At 47.4% G+C, this 6,739-nt stretch overlaps 1 non-coding gene across 1 annotated transcript; it reads right to left on the bottom strand.

The window, feature by feature from the left end:
* Positions 1-6,575: 6,575 nt before the first annotated feature.
* LOC124024971 lies at positions 6,576-6,739 on the bottom strand. Its single transcript, XR_006837116.1, has one exon. It is a non-coding gene; the product is annotated as a U1 spliceosomal RNA (small nuclear RNA).

The raw sequence follows: 6,739 nt of genomic DNA, 5'->3' as shown, positions 1-6,739 counted from the left end.
TGCTAGTCTCTATATTACAGACTCCTGACAGTCACTACCTGGTGGTGCTAGTCTCTATATTACAGACTCCTCACAGTCACTACCTGGTGGTGCTAGTCTCTATATTACAGACTCCTCACCGTCACTACCTGGTGGTGCTAGTCTCTATATTACAGACTCCTCACAGTCACTACCTGGTGGTGCTAGTCTCTATATTACAGACTCCTCACCGTCACTACCTGGTGGTGCTAGTCTCTATATTACAGACTCCTCACCGTCACTACCTGGTGGTGCTAGTCTCTATATTACAGAATCCTCACAATCACTACCTGGTGGTGCTAGTCTCTATATTACAGACTCCTCACCGTCACTACCTGGTGGTTCTAGTCTCTATATTACAGACTCCTCACCGTCACTACCTGGTGGTGCTAGTCTCTATATTACAGACTCCTCACCGTCACTACCTGGTGGTGCTAGTCTCTATATTACAGACTCCTCACCGTCACTACCTGGTGGTGCTAGTCTCTATATTACAGGGAAAGGCCTCACAATCACTACCTGGTGGTGCTAGTCTCTATATTACAGACTCCTCACCGTCACTACCTGGTGGTGCTAGTCTCTATATTACAGACTCCTCACCGTCACTATCTGGTGGTGCTAGTCTCTATATTACAGACTCCTCACCGTCACTACCTGGTGGTGCTAGTCTCTATATTACAGACTCCTCACCGTCACTACCTGGTGGTGCTAGTCTCTATATTACAGACTCCTCACAGTCACTTCCTGGTGGTGCTAGTCTCTATATTACAGACTCCTCACCGTCACTACCTGGTGGTTCTAGTCTCTATATTAAAGACTCCTGACAGTCACTACCTGGTGGTGCTAGTCTCTATATTACATACTCCTGACAGTCACTACCTGGTGGTGCTAGTCTCTATATTACAGACTCCTCACCGTCACTACCTGGGAGTGTTAGTCTCTATATTACAGACTCCTCACCGTCACTACCTGGTGGTGCTAGTCTCTATATTACAGGGAAAGGCCTCACAATCACTATCTGGTGGTGCTAGTCTCTATATTACAGACTCCTCACCGTCACTACCTGGGGGTGCTAGTCTCTATATTACAGCCTCTTCACCGTCACTACCTGGTGGTGCTAGTCTCTATATTACAGACTCCTCACCGTCACTACCTGGTGGTGCTAGTCTCTATATTACAGACTCCTCACCGTCACTACCTGGTGGTGCTAGTCTCTATATTACAGAATCCTCACCGTCACTACCTGGTGGTGCTAGTCTCTATATTAAAGACTCCTGACAATCACTACCTGGTGGTGCTAGTCTCCTCAGTCACTACCTGGCGGTGCTAGTCTCCTCAGTCAATACCTGGTGGTGCTAGTCTCCTCAGTTACTACCTGGCAGTGCTAGTCTCCTCAGTCACTACCTGGTGGTGCTAGTCTTCTCAGTCACTACCTGGCGGTGCTAGTCTCCTCAGTCAATTCCTGGTGGTGCTAGTCTCCTCAGTCACTACCTGGCGGTGCTGTGTAGAAAGGATAATGTACCTATATTCATGCATTTCATGATTGCTAATAATCACTAGATAGTCAGGGAGCAATGCACATTCCAAAAACTATGAATGGAGGTCTATTTAGTGCAAATTTTGACGGCAAGGAAATATAACCACTTTTGAGTGCGGTCCTCCGGACCTCGTTGACGACCGATGGCGCCTCTCGGGACAAAATGAGTTTGACACCTCTGATCTAATGGTTAAGTTTAGGGATTGGAAATGAAAGCTTATCCTCTGTCTTTAGCTAGCGGTGAAATACATCTGTAGCTAGCGGGTGAAATACATCTGTAGCTAGCGGGTGAAATACATCTGTAGCTAGCGGGTGAAATACATCTGTAGCTAGCGGGTGAAATACATCTGTAGCTAGCGGGTGAAATACATCTGTAGCTAGCGGGTGAAATACATCTGTAGCTAGCGGGTGAAATACATCTGTAGCTAGCGGGTGAAATACATCTGTAGCTAGCGGTGAAATACATCTGTAGCTAGCGGGTGAAATACATCTGTAGCTAGCGGGTGAAATACATCTGTAGCTAGCGGGTGAAATACATCTGTAGCTAGCGGGTGAAATACATCTGTAGCTAGCGGGTGAAATACATCTGTAGCTAGCGGGTGAAATACATCTGTAGCTGGCGGGTGAAATACATCTGTAGCTAGTGGGTGAAATACATCTGTAGCTAGCTGGTGAAATACATCTGTAGCTAGCGGGCGAAATACATCTGTAGCTAGCGGGTGAAATACATCTGTAGCTGGCGGGTGAAATACATCTGTAGCTAGTGGGTGAAATACATCTGTAGCTAGTGGGTGAAATACATCTGTAGCTAGCGGGTGAAATACATCTGTAGCTAGTGGGTGAAATACATCTGTAGCTAGCTGGTGAAATACATCTGTAGCTAGCGGGTGAAATACATCTGAAAGAGGGTCTGTTCAGGTGGGTGCAACGTTAAAAATGTCAACTTTACATGTTCAGGTATAGAAATGTGTTGTGTAGATAGATCAGGTACGAGTGTTTTGTCATGCAGAACTAACTTGAAGGTACTGTGAGAGCCTTGTCTGAACGGGATGGTATGCTGGCTCACTCACACCACCTGCTGGATTTATGATGTTACTACACCCTGTTTCCTAGATGCAGTATCAAATCCTCTCACACATTTCACTGCTATTCTGCTGTTGTTGTTCCAGACAATATGGAGTCCTACGGATGTGCTCTATTTCACCATCTAGTACTGGATTGGTCAAGTTAGCCTGGAGGCCTGCGGATGTGCACTGTTTCACCCTCTAGTACTGTATTGGTCAAGTTAGCCTGGAGTCTCACTGATGTGCACTGTTTCACCCTCTAGTACTGTATTGGTCAAGTTAGCCTGGAGTCTCACTGATGTGCACTGTTTCACCCTCTAGTACTGTATTGGTCAAGTTAGCCTGGAGTCTCACTGATGTGCTCTGTTTCACCCTCTAGTAAAATATCATGAGATTAAAGTAGATGTTGAAAACTGAGGCCAGGTGTGCCTTTGTAGAAGACATGAATCAGGATCATGGTTTGGTTATGAGGTAGCCCTGCCCAAATAAGGACATTGGTCAATGGTACATATTGGTTGGGGTGAGATAGGCCTTTATAGATGTCAGGCTTAGTCGTGAACCCCCGATTCTCCCACGGGAGAAAACCAACGTCTTCACCAATGAGACCCAAGAGGAAATGTCCTTATTTGGGCAGGGCTAACTCATAACTCAGACCATGAGCCTGATTCATGTCTTCTACATAGGCATACCTGGCCTGTAGGTCTACACCACCTTGTGAAGTAACACAGGTTTATGTAATATGACCTATAGTGAATCATTGCGCAATATAAATGTATGGTGTCGTATCTCTATGCTGTCATTGCTATAATAAGCCTTGTCATGTTCAGGCTAAATTATAACTTCAATCTTCTCTCATATTTCATTAATGTTCTGTATCATGTTGATTAATAAACTGTGGAAACTTCTTTTTTGATTTAAAAAAAATCATTTTAACTTGACATGGATCTGATTGAAGATACTTCTTCCTCTCTCTATGGTCTTTTCTCATTTGGGGAAAAAAGTCCGTCCTCCGTCCTCTCTCCTCCGTCCTCTCTCCTCCGTCCTCTATCCTCCGCCCTCTCTCCTCCGTCCTCTCTCCTCCGTCCTCTCTCCTCAGTCCTCTCTCTTCAGTCCTCTCTCCTCCGTCCTCTCTCCTCCGTCCTCTCTCCTCCGTCCTCTCTTCCGTCCTCTCTCCTCCGCCCTCTCTCTTCCGTCCTCTCTCCTCCGTCCTCTCTCCTCAGTCCTCTCTCTTCAGTCCTCTCTCCTCCGTCCTCTCTCCTCCGTCCTCTCTCCTCCGTCCTCTCTTCCGTCCTCTCTCCTCCGCCCTCTCTCCTCCGTCCTCTCTCCTCCGTCCTCTCTCCTCCGTCCTCTCTTCCGTCCTCTCTCCTCCGCCCTCTCTCTTCCGTCCTCTCTCCTCCGTCCTCTCTCCTCCGTCCTCTCTCCTCCGTCCTCTCTCCTCCGTCCTCTCTCCTCCGTCCTCTCTCTTCAGTCCTCTCTCCTCCATCCTCTCTCCTCCGTCTTCTATCCTCCGCCCTCTCTCCTCAGTCCTCTCTCTTCCGTCCTCTCTCCTCCGTCCTCTCTCCTCAGTCCTCTCTCTTCAGTCCTCTCTCCTCCGTCCTCTATCCTCCGCCCTCTCTCCTCAGTCCTCTCTCCTCCGCCCTCTCTCCTCAGTCCTCTCCTCCGCCCTCTCTCCTCCGTCCTCTATCCTCCGCCCTCTCTCCTCAGTCCTCTCTCCTCCGTCCTCTCTCCTCCGTCCTCTCTCTTCAGTCCTCTCTCCTCCATCCTCTCTCCTCCGTCCTCTATCCTCCCCCCTCTCTCCTCAGTCCTCTCTCTTCCGTCCTCTCTCCTCCGTCCTCTCTCCTCAGTCTTCTCTCTTCAGTCCTCTCTCCTCCGTCCTCTCTCCTCCGCCCTCTCTCCTCAGTCCTCTCTCCTCCGTCCTCTCTCCTCAGTCCTCTCTCCTCCGCCCTCTCTCCTCCGTCCTCTCTCCTCCGCCCTCTCTCCTCCGCCCTCTCTCCTCAGTCCCCTCTCCTCCGCCCTCTCTCCTCAGTCCTCTCTCTTCCGTCCTCTCTCCTCCGTGACCCGGAAACCGATAAGTGGTTGAGGAGTTGTCAGTTCATTAGTAGGTCGAACGGAAGACTTATCCTCCCCTCCTCGATAGTCACCTTTCACTGAGGAAAGTCATGTGTGTCCTATCTGAGTCCTTCACAGAAGAGTTTTGATATCTCCTCCACACACCCTTTTAATCAGCTGTTGTTTTGTCTGAGGAGAAAAGCATACAGACATGTAAAAACAACTTATAGTTTTATCTAGAAAATAAAATCAAATAAATTATTTTTTAAAATACTTTTATTTTTACTAGGCAAGTCAGATAAGAACAAATTATTATTTTCAATGATGGGGCAGAAGGACAGATTTGTACCTCATCAGCTCAGGGATTTGAACTTGCAACCTTCTGGTTACTAGTCCAACACTCTAACCACTGGGCTACCCTGCCACCTCTACACTCTAACCACTAGGCTACCCTGCCTCCTCTACACTCTAACCACTAGGCTACCCTGCTGCCTCTACGCTCTAACCACTAGGCTACCCTGCCTCCTCTACACTCTAACCGCTAGGCTACTCTGCCTCCTCTACACTCTAACCACTAGTCTACCCTACCTCCTCTACACTCTAACCACTAGGCTACCCTGCCACCTCTACACTCTAACCACTAGGCTACCCTACCTGCTCTACACTCTAACCACTAGGCTGCCCTGCCACCTCTACACTCTAACCACTAGGCTACCCTGCCACCTCTACACTCTAACCACTAGGCTACCTGCCACCTCTACACTCTAACCACTAGGCTACCCTGCCACCTCTACACTCTAACCACTAGGCTACCCTGCCACCTCTACACTCTAACCACTAGGCTACCTGCCGCCTCTACACTCTAACCACTAGGCTACCCTACCTCCTCTACACTCTAACCACTAGGCTACCCTGCCACCTTGCACTTTATGCATTTATTTCGGGATCCACCGCTTGTAGACGTCATCTGCCTGATGAAGCGCGAGTGGAGGAGGAGTCTCATTTCATACAAGCTCATTTTGTTTCCTCCCCTCACCGCCTCTCCACGATTATTCAAAAGGAGGCCAGATAATGTAGGAGTTGAGCAAATCAAATTGAGAAAAGACCTCTGACTTCCTGGTTAAATTACCCCAAAATTCTAAATAAAAATCCTGGGGTTAAAAAATTGGACAGATTTAGAACTTGATCATCGTCAAGCTAATTTCACTGAGTGCCGAGTGTGTGCGGGTTTTCGCTCCTTCCTTGCACTTGATTGTCAAATTAAGGTCACTAATTAGTTATTGATTGGTGAAGAGGAGAACACAGGGAGTGAACTGCTACACTTGATGCCAAGTCGAGACAGACAAGAGGACAGAGGAACTAGAGAGTGCAGATCTGGGGTCTGTCTTTGGGCAAAGAGGAATGCACTTTTTACATCTAAATGTGCTGGGACTACACACCACTGGGACTGAGACTACAGACCACAAGGACTACACACCACTAGGACTGAGATTACACACCAATAAGATTGAGATTACACACCACCAGGACTAAATAAAATTGTTTTTTAAATAGATTCGACATTTTAAAAGCGTGGAAGAAAAGCAAAACTTAGATAAATCTCCTGATATATGAATCAAATCAAATCAAATCACATTTTATTTGTCACATACACATGGTTAGCAGATGTTAAATGCGAGTGTAGCGAAATGCTTGTGCTTCTAGTTCCGACAATGCAGTGATAACCAACAAGTAATCTAACTAACAATTCCAAAACTACTGTTTTATACACAGTGTAAGGGGATAAGGAACATGTACATAAGGATATATGAATGAGTGATGGTACAGAATCTCAACACAACTCAAGAGTCAACACTGCTACGACCATCAAGGACATATCAAATTAAGATTACTTTTTACATCAAGATCAGGGGAGAGCGCGAACGCAGTCCCCCACTACCATAAATTATGCAATCGAGATTTCCACATTTGAGAAATTCGCAGGGGTCAGCACAGCCGGAGTGCAATGGCTGAGCCTCGCCCTGGGTGAACCGCCTTCTTGATCACGGTGTCTCCCTTGCCAGGTAAGTAT

This window comes from Oncorhynchus gorbuscha, unplaced genomic scaffold (assembly GCF_021184085.1).
Source record: "Oncorhynchus gorbuscha isolate QuinsamMale2020 ecotype Even-year unplaced genomic scaffold, OgorEven_v1.0 Un_scaffold_2100, whole genome shotgun sequence".
In the NCBI taxonomy this organism is placed as follows: domain Eukaryota; kingdom Metazoa; phylum Chordata; class Actinopteri; order Salmoniformes; family Salmonidae; genus Oncorhynchus; species Oncorhynchus gorbuscha.
This window is presented reverse-complemented; position numbering and strand designations above follow the sequence as displayed.